At 45.4% G+C, this 12,905-nt stretch overlaps 1 protein-coding gene across 2 annotated transcripts in view; it reads right to left on the reverse strand.

Annotated features, from left to right (window-relative positions):
- DCUN1D3 (defective in cullin neddylation 1 domain containing 3) overlaps window positions 1-12,905 on the reverse strand; it is a 36,984-nt gene that overhangs the window by 18,247 nt on the left and 5,832 nt on the right. The gene's annotated exons all lie outside the window — the stretch shown is intronic.

Here is a 12,905-nt window from a genome sequence, read left to right on the forward strand (position 1 = left end):
TTGGAAAAAGGTTTGGACACCACTGATTCTAGTCCAATCCCCTGCAATGCAGCAGTCTCAGCTAAAGTATCCATGACAGATGGCCATCCAACCTCTGCTTGAAAACCTCCAAGGAAGGAGAGTCCACCACCTCTCATGGGAGTCTCTTCCACTGCTGAACAGCTCTTACTGTCAGAAAGTTTCCCCAAATGTTTAGTCAGAATCTCCTTTCTGACAACTTGAAGCCATTGGTTTGAGTCCTACCCTCCAGAGCAGGAGAAAACAAGCATGCTCCCTCCTCCATGTGACAGCCCTTGAGATATTTGATATCTCCTCTCAGTCTCCTCTTTTCTAGGCTAAACATACCCAGCTCCTTCAAATGCTCCTCATAAGGCTTAGTTTCCAGACCCTTGATTATCTTGGTTGCTCTCCTCTGCACACGTTCCAGCTTGTCAACATCCTTCTTAATTTGTGGTGCCCAGAATTGGACACTGTATTCCAAGTGTGGTCTGACCAAGGCAGAATAGAGAGGAACTATTACTTCCCTCTGAATGACCTCTGAGAACTCGCATTCAGACTTCCAAATCAAAACAGAGCTCAGAGAGAAGTCTGAACTTCTATATAATTTTATTTTTATGCTGCCTTTCCATAATTAAAAGCCCCTAAACCTCCCATGATAGCTGTCTCCACTTCCTTGCAGAAGCCTAACTCACTTCTGACAGCTGCAGCTCTGGATAAATTCTGTAAAACCATTGGCTACAACAGGTTGCCATTTTCTAACATTACTGCATTTTTCTTGTTGGAAGTGGGATAAAAAGTTGTTTAAATCTTAACTAAATAGTGAACCTTTCAGCACTGTGTGGACTTTCGAATGAATTGACTTTCTAAAGAGAGATTCTTACATCCGGATAACATTACCATGTTATATGAATAACATTTTAGGTTCATAATCATCTACTTATAAATGTACATAGATAAAATGTATGTATCATAATCAATAAAAAAATCAATAAAAATGATAAATAAATTGGAAGGCTGTGTGGAACAGAGGGGAAGAAAGTGGAGCAATTCTGCTGAACTCTTCCATCTAAAACAGGGATGGGGACCCTCAGGCCTGGGAGCCAGATATGTCACTCCAAGTATCACTGTCTGCAAACCATGCAACCTCCCAAGCCACATCCCTCACCAGCCCTGCTCTGCACACTCCTCATGTGTGTTTGCCTGGCTAGAATGTGTCCCTGAACTCTGATGAACTCCTTGCTTGTCAGGATAGATGATAGAAAGGACCTTGTGAGTGTGAAGAAACTCAGTCTGCTGTATAAAGGTGAGATTCACATTTACTGCTCTTTCTGCATTGGCCACAGGCCCTGCCCATGACTTCCACAGAGCTCCCGTGAGGTTGCCCAGAAAGGAAAGTGGCCCCTGGGCTGAATCAGCTCCCCACCTTTACACCAGCTCAGTCGGCAGAACACGAGACTCTCAATCTGAAGGCAAAAAGTTTTGTGCATTGCAGGGGTTGGACTAGAGAACCCTTGTGGTCCTTTCCAACTCTATGATTCTGTGCACCAAGGTGACATATCAAAATGCAGTGCCTTGAGACTTCCGTGAGCTGGAAGAGAAATTCCACAAGGAAGCTCAATTCCTTTAAGAGAGAAAAGAGGTCCGTCCAACCGCCTTAGAAAATGAGGAAGTGTAACTAGACTGAAGCCTCACCCACTCAACCCAAATTGTAACTGCGATTTTGGAGGGAAACCACCAGTTCCCCTTTTGTCCTAACCAAGAGTGGGTTTTAAAAATTATTATTTTAAGAGCTGCTCTGCAGATCTAGATGCAACCACTGTAGGAATCTTTCATAAACCTTCTGCAGACCGGTGAAATGAATCTTCATGTTCAAAACACAGCAGGCAGTCACTACTGGGAAGCGAAGTAGCAGCAGCAGCTAGGCTCACAAAACCAATTCTGTCCTACTCCGTTCCTGCTTTTGCTATCAGCCAGCAATGTGTCATGTGCGTCCCATGCTGGCACATCCCCAAATTGCAACATCATTCATATGATTGCAAGAGCTTGATGGGAGTTCATTCTTCTAACATCTTTTCAAGGACTCCACCGGAATCAAACATCTTAAGGAACTGTCATGAAAAGAGGATCTCCCAACAGCTCAACTGAAAGTCAGGTTCCTCTCCAGGCAAATGTCATCCCTAGCTAGCAGGACCAGTGGTCAGGGATGATGGGAAACTGTAGTCCAAAAACCCAATTTGGGAAACCCTGCTCTAGTCTAATATTCTGCTAGTTCGTCTGTCAGTCCTATGAACACCAAGCATCATAAACAAAGCACCAAAACAAGGTAAGCCAGCCTTTTAAATAAGGTAACAACTCCAGAACCTGAGACTGGTTGTGGGAGTGAAGAGGAGAAGATGAACTATGTGAGACACACACACATCCCCAAACACATGCTTTTGTATCAGCAATTCAAACATTTCTTTTGAAATGTAGATCTGGAGCATGGAACAGTAATTATTCTATTTCTCTCATGCACCAGCTACAGGATATATCTTTCTTTATATCACAATATTTCAAGCTCTAAATAATTCCCTTTCATGTGCAGCGATATGAAGGTCCTTCTCAGATTGAGTGTGTCTGCACTGATTTCTCCCACCTATGAAGTACTGGGTTTCCCCGGGGCTTCCATTGTGTCAAGGCTGGCCCACAACCTGCAATGTGGAAATCTAAATCCCAGGATCAGAATAAATGATGCACATCCCATAGGTTTTGCTTAAGTGGATTGACAGAGCGGTGAGCCAATTTTAGCGTTCAGGTTCTCACCGAAGACTTCAGCAAAGCAGCATAGGAGGGGGAGGAGAGACATCGGCTGGACCAGCAGATAGAAACACCAGAAGAAACAAGGGGAAGAGCTTCTAATTTCTAGAAATCTAATCTCTAGATCTCAGTAAGACATATTCTCAATCTGCACCATTAAGAATGCACAAGATTCTTAGTAGGGCCATTACCTTCACCTCACTGGACAAGCCTTTCCAGGAAAAAATAGTGTCATTTCAGATCCACCATATACATAAATCAGCTTTAAATGCTTTTAAGAGGTACGTCTTTCCCCAGAGGTTTTGAAGTCCATATCCTGATATCAGCTTCATAATTTTTGACCTGGAAATATATCGCGAAACATGATGTGTGTTATGCAAAAATCACAACATGGGAAGAATTGTGAAGCCAGTCAATGCCTCTACATTGCTCCATCCTTATTTCAAACACTATGATATATCGGTACAGTGGTACCTTGGTTTTCGAATGCCGAAAACCCAGAAGTAAATGCCTCTGTTTTCAAACGCACCTCAGAAATTGAACGGCTTCCGCTGAGTCCCGCCCCCCCCCATTTTCTCTACTGAATTTGCAGACCGCCCTTTGCGCCTTGGTTTTCAAATGTTTTCGAAGTCGAATGGTCTTCCAGAGCAGATTACGTTCGGAAACTGAGGTACCACTGGATATCGCAATGTCTAGCTGGTGATATATCACAATGTTGAAAACCAGATAACACCCAGCCCTACTGTTTGCCTCTATAGTTCCATCCTTATTTCAAGCATCGTGATATATCAGTATACTGTAATGTTTAGCTGGCGATACATCGCAATGTTGAAAACCAGATATCGCCCAGCCCTAACTGATAGAACTCTTTTCGATCCAGAAACCTTTGGGGTAAAGCAGAGCGTGGGAAGGGTGCAGCCTTTGGCCTAATTTCAGGTGGGTGGAAGGAGTCCGAGGGAGGAAAGGAGTTTGGAGGGTGGGGAATGGGAGAGGGAACCTGAAACAGATGGAGTAATAGAAGGAGGCAGAGTGAAAGCTGCATGCAAATTATCAGTTCACATCTGTGGAAAGAGTGATCTGTCCCTTCCCATGCTGTCCACAGGGCAGCAGCACAGGCAGAGAGAAAGGAATGGGTGGCCCCACTCACTTTAGATTCCGGCCTCACTGCCAACACATAGACAAAATACCACCACCCCAAGAATGCAACCCTCAACAAAATAAACGTTTCCCATCCCTGGTATAAAGCAACAGAGGAGATGGCTGCAAAACCACCTCTGTTTCTAAGCGCCTGTCAGTAGAGCTTAAGGAATTCGCATGATGAGAGGGGTTTTCTAGCTTGGATGCAGGCGAGACACAGAGGCTTTCCTCAACAGCACCTGCCAAAACATGCATTCAATTCTACTGTACCTTAATGCAATGAGAATCCAAATGCTTTTGTTACTGCTAAATAATTCCCACATGCCACTTGCAATCTGCAGAGCCCTTTGTGGTCTGTCTGCTTCATTCATCTACCCTGTGTGTTATTATTTCACAAGTGAAGAACCAACTCTGACCAAAATCTGGCTGGGTCGTAGCAAAGGTGGGACTTCCAATGCTGCTCTCCTAGGTGGAGAATCTTGTATTAGTCCAAGGACCGCATTTCCTCCTGGGCAACCTTTCAGGGGCTGTATACCAGTGGTGGCAGGTTTGCTGCTGACCTAACTCCCTGACTGCACACCACGGCAACCAAATGCTAAGCCGGGGGCTTTTAATTCATTAAAAAGCAGAGCTGACACATGCTTGAGTGAGGGATGAGCCTTGCAATCCAAAATGGAGGGTGTATGTTCGGGGGTGGGGAACCTTCTCCAGCTCAATGGCTACATTCTACTCTGGGCAACCTTTTCCAGGGGCCATATGCCAGTGATGGACAAGGCCAGAGGCAAAGCTGGACAGAGCAAGCAATGTAAATTTTGCCTTCATACACACATTCACACACCCCTATCTGCCCTCCATGTAGGCAAGCAACAGACATTATCAATATTCAATGACACATTTCCAGCAAGGCAAAAACACTCAAGGAGGGCCAGTGAATATGACATGTCTTGCAGAGAAGGGGTGTGCTGGGGAGAGTCCCAAGGGCCAGACAGAGAAACTTGGAAGGGTGAATTTACCCTAAGGCTATAGTTCCCCACCTATGAAATTGTACAGTGTTTCCCAAACTTGGGTCTCCAGCTGTTTTTGGAATACAACTCCCATCATCCCTAGGTAGCAAGACCAGTGGTCAAGGATGGTGGGAATTGTAGCCCCAAAACAGCTGGAAACCCAAGTTTGGGAAACACTGATCTAATGATCTAAGGGCCAAATGCTGTCTAGTGGTTTTACCCTCCCCCCCCAAAAAAAACCTACCATACCTTTGCACTATATACAGTCTCAATGGCAAAATCTATCTTGCAAACTGAAGAGCTGTCAGCAGTTCTACAACTGTGATAAAAGACGCCGTGGATGTACAGTGGTGCCTCGCAAGATGAAATTAATCCGTTCCGTGAGTCTCTTCGTCTAGCGGTTTTTTCGTCTTGCGAAGCAACCCTATTAGCGGCTTAGCGCTATTAGTGGTTTAGCGGCTATTAAAGGCTTAGCGGCTATTAAAGGATTAGCGGATTAGCAGCTAAAAGGCTATTAGCGGCTTAGAAAAAGGGGGGGGAGCGGAAAAAAGTCGGAACACTTGCAAGACGTTTTCGTCTTGCAAAGCAAGCCCATAGGGAAAATCGTCTTGCGAAGCAGCTCAAAAACAGAAAACCCTTTCGTCTAGCGGGTTTTCCATCTTGCGAGGCATTCGTCTTGCGGGGCACCACTGTACTTCAAAGAACCAGTAACCCCCCATCCGCTGGCATCTTTAACACTTGGATGTTAAGTGACCCACTACTGACAATAGCCCTGGTCCAAAATCAGCTGCAGGGGGGGGGGTAGTAAGGAGACAAATTTAAATAGGTTGTGACTGTGCTACACACACCATGGTGTCCCTGGAGAAGCATGTTGTGTTTGCAGCAACAAGGAGGGCGCAGACGCCGCCTCTACAAAGCCAAACATTCTTTTTCGTCTTCAGGCCAAGCGGCTTCTATAAAGGAAACAGCAGTTCCTGGCTGGAGAGTTAGAAGAGCAACACATTCCAGCCTGTTCAGGAAAGGTTGCTAACAAAGCTAATTTGCATGCCACTGTTTACATATAAATATGCAAGTCTGATGAAACCGTCGCTGTTAAAGCTCACTTTTATTTTGAGGACACTGGGTAGGTGAGGACAATTTCTGTACAGAGGAAGGAAAAGAGAACAACTCAGGAGGAAGGAACTGGGCACCGGTAGTAGTCATCAACCGGTCTAAATCATTTGACAAACCTGCATGAGCAGCTGTTCCAAGTGTTCAGTTGGGCCTCAAAGTCCCAGTAAGGACCATGTTGCACTCTTAAATGCTTCGTGCAAGCCTGAAATAGCTCTTTAAAAGAGATTCCACAACTAGCAAGGGAGGCAGCTGTAGTTGCAATTGATATTGATATTCTTTGTCACCACTGCATACCAACATTAGCTTCCATAGAAAGATGTAGATAGTATCTTTAGAGCAGGTGTGGTACACTTTCGGACATCCAGATGGAGCTGATCTACAACTCCCATTTGTCCTAGCAAGCATGTCCAAGGGGCCAGAGATGATGGCAGCTGTGGTTCAGCAACACCTGGAGGGCCAAAAGTTTCCCCACACCTGCTCCAGACCAAGGCGTTATGATTTGGAAGCCAACATTGCCATCGTTTTCTTAGATCTAAACCCAGCTTTCTTAACCAAAGCCCTTAAAGTGGCCTGGGACAAAACACCAGGGATCTGTACTCCTGCATGCACTACCCATTTTCAGGGCCATAAGGCAAGGTAGGCAGACTCCAGGCTTGTAGGATCTGGGTTTGCGGGGGGGTGTGTGTGTTTTACTAGAACACCAACATCCACCAAGCAGAGACAAGGGCAAAATAGTGGCTATGGAGGTGGAGCCAGATGTAGAGTGGAGCTAGGAATAGAGCCTATTCCTTCCTGCATCCCACAAGTCACAGACTGCCAGACCTTGTATGTGCAACTGCAAATCTGTATCCCAGATCTGCTTTCTCACCCAAATCAACAGATCAAGGACAGCCTTTCTAAACGTGAATGCTTTAAGCTTAGGCTACTGCTGCTACAGGGGGGTCCTCCCAGGGACTGTTATCAATAGGAAACAACATAACGTGAGGTTGAGATTCTGCTTCTCACATCCTCCTTACCCCAAGTGTAGTGGTAGCCCATGTGGTGCCCTCTAGATGTTGTTGGACTCCAGTTCCCATCATCCTTAGTCATGCCAGCTGGGGCTGATGGGAAGTGCAGTCCAACAAGACTTGATGTATCCAGGATTAAGTTTGCTTTGATCGCTTAAGCAGACTTTCAACCTGTGGATAGCACAGAATAGTGGTAGCGGTTGGGACGGCACACGGGGAGAAGGGACTGACAGCTAAGTGCCACTTCCCTTCAAGATGTGCCGATTTAATGCATCCTTCAGATCTAATACATTCAACCTCAGCAGCTTTGCTGAGCAAAACGGTAAGAAACATGGTAGATTGATTTGATGTTGCTGCTTGCAGCTGAGAAAGGGCAACAGTTTGCAAAATGAAACAGACATTTAAAAGCTCTTCTTCTACTTATTAAAAACACATGTTCACTGGGAGATTGCTACCAGATGCTGACTTTTAACAAATGATCGGCATATTGATTGCCACTGGGCCCTGCTGCTGTGTAATCAAAATATTGATTAACTATACAATAAAGCAAAAGTTTAAATGGAGAGAAAAGCCGCGTTTTGGCAAAAACTGTAGTGCTCCCTAAGAAATGTGCGTGTTGACAAGTGTTATTTCTTATTTCTTCAGAACCACCTTTAATAAATATTGCAAAACATCAACAGCTGAATACGCTGGGATGCCAAATCTCCATCTTGATATCCAAAGCGGCCTCTTAGCAGAGCAGGCTCCAGAAGGCTTTGAGTTCAGGGAGGGTTGCAGCTCCCTGAAGCAGCAAGGAAGAACAAGAAAACCAACAGGCCCCCAACGTTCACCCCTGAGCACACCATGACATGCGCTACCAAGAATCCACTGAGCAAAGACGCTGTTGGGATTGGACGCATTAGATCAGCACATCGGAAGGGAAGTCTTCACAGGCACACTCAACACACCAAATCCACAGAGACACTTGCCCTTGGTTACAGCAGGGAAAAGGTTCAAAACACTTTTGTTTACTGACTTGGAGAGGTCTGCTATATCAGGGATGAGCAATTCCTGCTCTTGGCCACCGTTTACTATCAACACCAGTGCAGAATGGAATGTTTTCTGCAGAAAGTTTATTGCAATGGAAAAAAATATAAAAAACCTTCCAAAACAATTTTCTACGGACAGTTACACCATTTCTAAAAATGAACTGTTTCATAAAATTAATTAATAACATAACGAATGGACACAACAGCGCTGCATTGCAGTGGAAACACTCATAAGTAGCAGGGGAGAGATTCAAGAGCAAAGCTGTGCTGTTTTCAACAAGGCGCAGAGGTTAAAGAGGACCTGGGAGACCAGGGTTCAAAACCCCACTCCGCAAAGAAGCTCACTGGGTGATCATGGAGACTAATCACCATCTCTCAGCTTAAACCACCTCACAGGGCTGTCGTGAAGATAAAATGGGGAGGGGGAGAACCATGAATGCCACCTTAAGTTCCTTGCAGGAAAAGCGAGATATAAACGGAATAAAATTAAAATTAAAACAAACAATCCAAAGGGAGGGGGGAATGAGAATATATTAGCAGCTCTCCTAGTTGTTTGTGGAGGGGTATAGGGGTTTTTTGGAGGGGGGAGCAAAGGAAGGAGCATAGCTCAGTGTTCACAGCATGTGCTTTACATTCAGAAGGTCCCAGGTTCGTCCTTTTGTCTCCAGGAAGAGATTGCTGTCTGAAATCATTGAGAGCCGCTGCCAGTTGGTTTAGTAGCAGACGCTGCTGAGCTAGATGGACTAAGGGCAGATCCACTACCATACACTTATAGGTCATCCAAGGCACATTTAAAGCATGTGATTTCCCCCAAAGGATCCTGGGAACTCTGCTTTGTTAAGGGTGCTGTGAACTGTAGCTCTGTGAGCCGGAAACAACACTTCCCAGGATTCTTTGGGGGAAGTCATGTGTTTTAAATGTGTGTTCGGTGTGCTTTAAATGTATGGTGGGTGCATTTGCCATACTTACCTGATTCCATATAAGGCGGCTTCTTCAAGTTCCTCATCTGGATAACTGGAGGTGCAGATGTGAGACCTGGTTGTCTCCAAGGCCTCCCCTCCTGGGTGTTGTAAGTAAGGAAACTCCCAGGCTTGATGTAAGCAGCTCCCAAGCCCTCCTCAAGAGTGATTGTACCAATACCTCTGCACCCAATATAAGGAAGGACATAGTGAAAGTACAAGCTGTTCAACACTGGAACAGGCCGTCTTGGAAGACCGTGGACTCTACTAAGAGGTTTCCAAGCAGATGCTGGCTGGCCGACTATCAGAGGGACACGGCATCAGCAGATTTCTTGAGCAGCAGGGGGTAGGCAAGGTGACCTGTGAGGTCCCTTTATGACTCTGAAGATGCAGAAAAATCTGGCTAAGATTGCCTGCGCTTGGCACTTCTGAGGAACCAGCTACCGATTATATTAGATACTGAAATCTGGAAAAGTTTTATCATATCTGGCTCCAACTTATGTACTTTTGCTTTAAAAATTGAGGCTGATACTGCCCATCTTTGGGGGGAAAAATAACGCGAATTATTAAAAGTGTTGGAGTGAACAACCTTTCTTCTGCCAAGGACCACATTCCTTCAGGAGCCAGTACCAAAAGTTTGTTCATTCCCTCTTTTGGATACCCCCCTTCTCACCCTCCAGGAGGCAGCTTGCAAATGGACAAATCTCTCTTGCCAGAGGCTTTTGGAGAGAGACCAAGTACTAGGCTGGCCAGTGGGGGTAAAAATGAGGCCAGGGCCACTGCACCTTTAACCATTGACTGGAAATAGCTCAGTCAGTAGTGCATGAGACTCTAAATCTCAAGGTTTGATGCCCACACTGGGCAACAGATTCCTACACTGCAGAGGGTTGGACTAGATGACCCTCACGGTCGCTTCCAACTCTACTCTTCTGTGATTCTAAGGATGCAGACTAGGGAATTTCAACAGGTGTAATTGGCAGGGAAAGCAACAGGAACACAGAGTTTCCTTATCCTGATCCAGACCATTCATTAGCTCAGCACAGCCTCCTACACTAACTGGCAGCAGTTCTCCAGAACGTTGGGCAGTTGTCTTTCCCCAGCTCCACCTGGAGATGCCAGGGACTGAACCTTCAAAGCAGCTGCTCTGCCTTCTGAGCTATGGTTATTCCCCCAAATGATTCGGCTGTGTTGTTCTGAGTCAGAAAAAGTGACCCATCTCGCTCAGTATTGTCTACACTTTATGATAGTGGCTCTCCAGGGTTTCATGCAAGTCTTTCTCAGCTCTACCCGGAGATGCCAAGATGCATGTAGAGGAGCCTTCTACATGCCACGCAGATGCTCTGTTACTGAGCTATGGCCCTTCCCACACAGCTCTCAGGGGGTGCCAAAAGCAGCCAGGGGAAAGTTTTCAGTCCCTTCTTTTTTCCTCTCTCTTAACATTTTTAAGGGAAGAGTCCCGTCTTACGCTATTTGCAGATATTCAAATAGAAATGCTTTCAATAAAACCAGGAACGGCTTGAAAAGTGTACACTTTGTCGATTTTCAACACCACCACCACTGCCTTGCCCTCAATCAAATATTTCGTTTCAACTCTTTGACTATTGGAATAACTTTTTCTTTTAAAGATACAGGGCATTGGGACATTTTCCAGAGTTTTCTGGGAAATTTGCCAAGGCAAAGTTTTCCAGAAAACCCACATTGCTATCTGGGAAATGTGTGTGTTCTTGAAAAGGGGTGTGTGTGCGAGGGGGAACCAGCAACCCAGATGCAAATCTGCATTTCCCAAAAACTCTGAGCCAAGCTATACATCCTGGTAATAGTGTGCTTACAACTGCATGCTTAGATGTATGGCCAGTGCTTTCTTTTGGTTTGTTTGTTTTTTTAAGCAGCAACTAGGAAGTGCAATGAAGAGGGAGTGGCTTAACCCATTCCCCACATACCACTTTCCCACTGTTATTCCCCCATTCCGCCCCCCCCCCCCCGGCAAAGTGCTAGTTTCAGCAGACAGCACCAATGTGTGCAACTAGCAGCTTCAACAGATAACATTTTCTGGTGATCAAGAGCTAATCCCCTACCTTGTAGATCTCATCTGGATTTCACCACCACTTGTTTGTTTCCTGAGGTTAGAGCATGGTGTTGATAGCGCCAAGGTTGCAGGTTCGATCCCCGTATGGGATGGCTGCCTGTTTCCGCATTGCAGTGGGTTGGACTAGATAATCCTCAGGGTCCCTTCCAACTCTATGATTCTAAGAAAGCACTTGCCACACTTCTAAGGGCGCAACTGTAAACACATCCTTAATGGAATGTTTAGTTTGGCCCTCACATGCATTTTGTAATGGTCCAGACATGGGGCTGTATCCAATGCAAGCCTTACTCAGAGTAGACCCATTGAAAATAATGGGCAATACCAACCTAGGTCCATTAATTTCACTGAGTTTACTCTGACAATAGCATAGTTGGATACAATCCTTGAGATCTAGTCAGCCACGTACGAGACAGAGAGTTCCCCCACTTTAAAAACTACCGTATTTGCCTGAATATAAGCCTCACTTTTCCCCCAAATTCCGACCGTGAAAAATGAGAGTGCGGCTTAAATTTGCGAACTGACAAAAATAGGCTTTTCCAATATCTCTCCTGAAACAGACATATGGTAAAATGGAATGAGTGTGAATGCCTGCGGAATTTTAAGGGAGTGGCTTATATTCGGGTATTGTCTTTTTCTCTCCCCCCCCCCCTTCAATTTTAAAGGTGCAGCTTATATTCAGGCCAATACGGCATTTATTATGTTTCTATCTCACCTTTCCTTCAAAGAACCCAAGGTAATGCATATGGTTCTCTACTCCCCCATTTTATCCTCACAACAACCCTGGGAGATAGGCTAGGCTGAGAGATGGGGACTGGCCCAAGGCCACCTGAGGAGGCGTATGGTTGACCAGGGCCCCACTCAGCTGCCTTAAGCAAGCCTCAGCTTCTCCCCAGTCCCATTTGTTTTATCAGGATTAACTCTGCACGCCTGCTTTAGCTTCCCGCAGAAGCGAATGCACATAACTCTGAACGCACAAAGTGCCGCATAACTGCCAAGCATTGTTCTTGGCCACCCACATGCTCACCGTTGAAAAATAAAACACCTTGTGCCTTGAACTCAAGGCCCTCAAGACGACAGCACTTTATATCTCACATTCCACTGCCATGGGTCCTGCAGCCCCCAAGAGAGACCCACTTCACAGAACTCTAGCTAGTTCTGCCTAAAAAGCTACTTCATAGCAGTCAACATCATGCTACTGCCGAGATCCCAGATGCCTTTGACCACCCCTTGATTGTCACTTAGCAGCAACCATTCCATGAGGAATCCCGAACTGTTTCTATTTCAGCTGGTAATGGCAAGAGCTGCACCTTTAAGACCTGATGCTTGAGCTTGCCCTTTTCCTCTGCCCTTCCTACCCCTTTTTCCTTATGTGCCATGTCTTTTAGATAACAAGCCAGAGGGGAGAGACCGTCTTATTACTGTCCCTTGTAATAAGAGCCTTCTTGACTAAAGAGCAGGGTAAAAAGGCTATAAATAAAATGCAAGTTGTCTTCATTGTGTGGTATTTCATCCACACAATAAATCAAACACCAGTGATTTGCAGCATTATTTAATGTGGATATTCTCAACTACAACAAATTGGATTTCCTTTATTCTTCTCTCTGCCGTCCCACCTTTACTTCTTTTGAACCTTTCTTCAGTTCCTGCATATGCTTGCAGAATGCGAAAGTCCGTATATGTGTCTACTACAACCACAAATTGCTTAATATGTGACTTTAAAGACGCAGTACTGTACACAGGGACGCAGGTGGCACTGTGGGTAAAACCTCAGCGCC

This window comes from Podarcis bocagei, assembly GCF_964188305.1.
Source record: "Podarcis bocagei genome assembly, chromosome: 14".
Taxonomy (NCBI): Eukaryota; Metazoa; Chordata; class Lepidosauria; order Squamata; family Lacertidae; genus Podarcis; species Podarcis bocagei.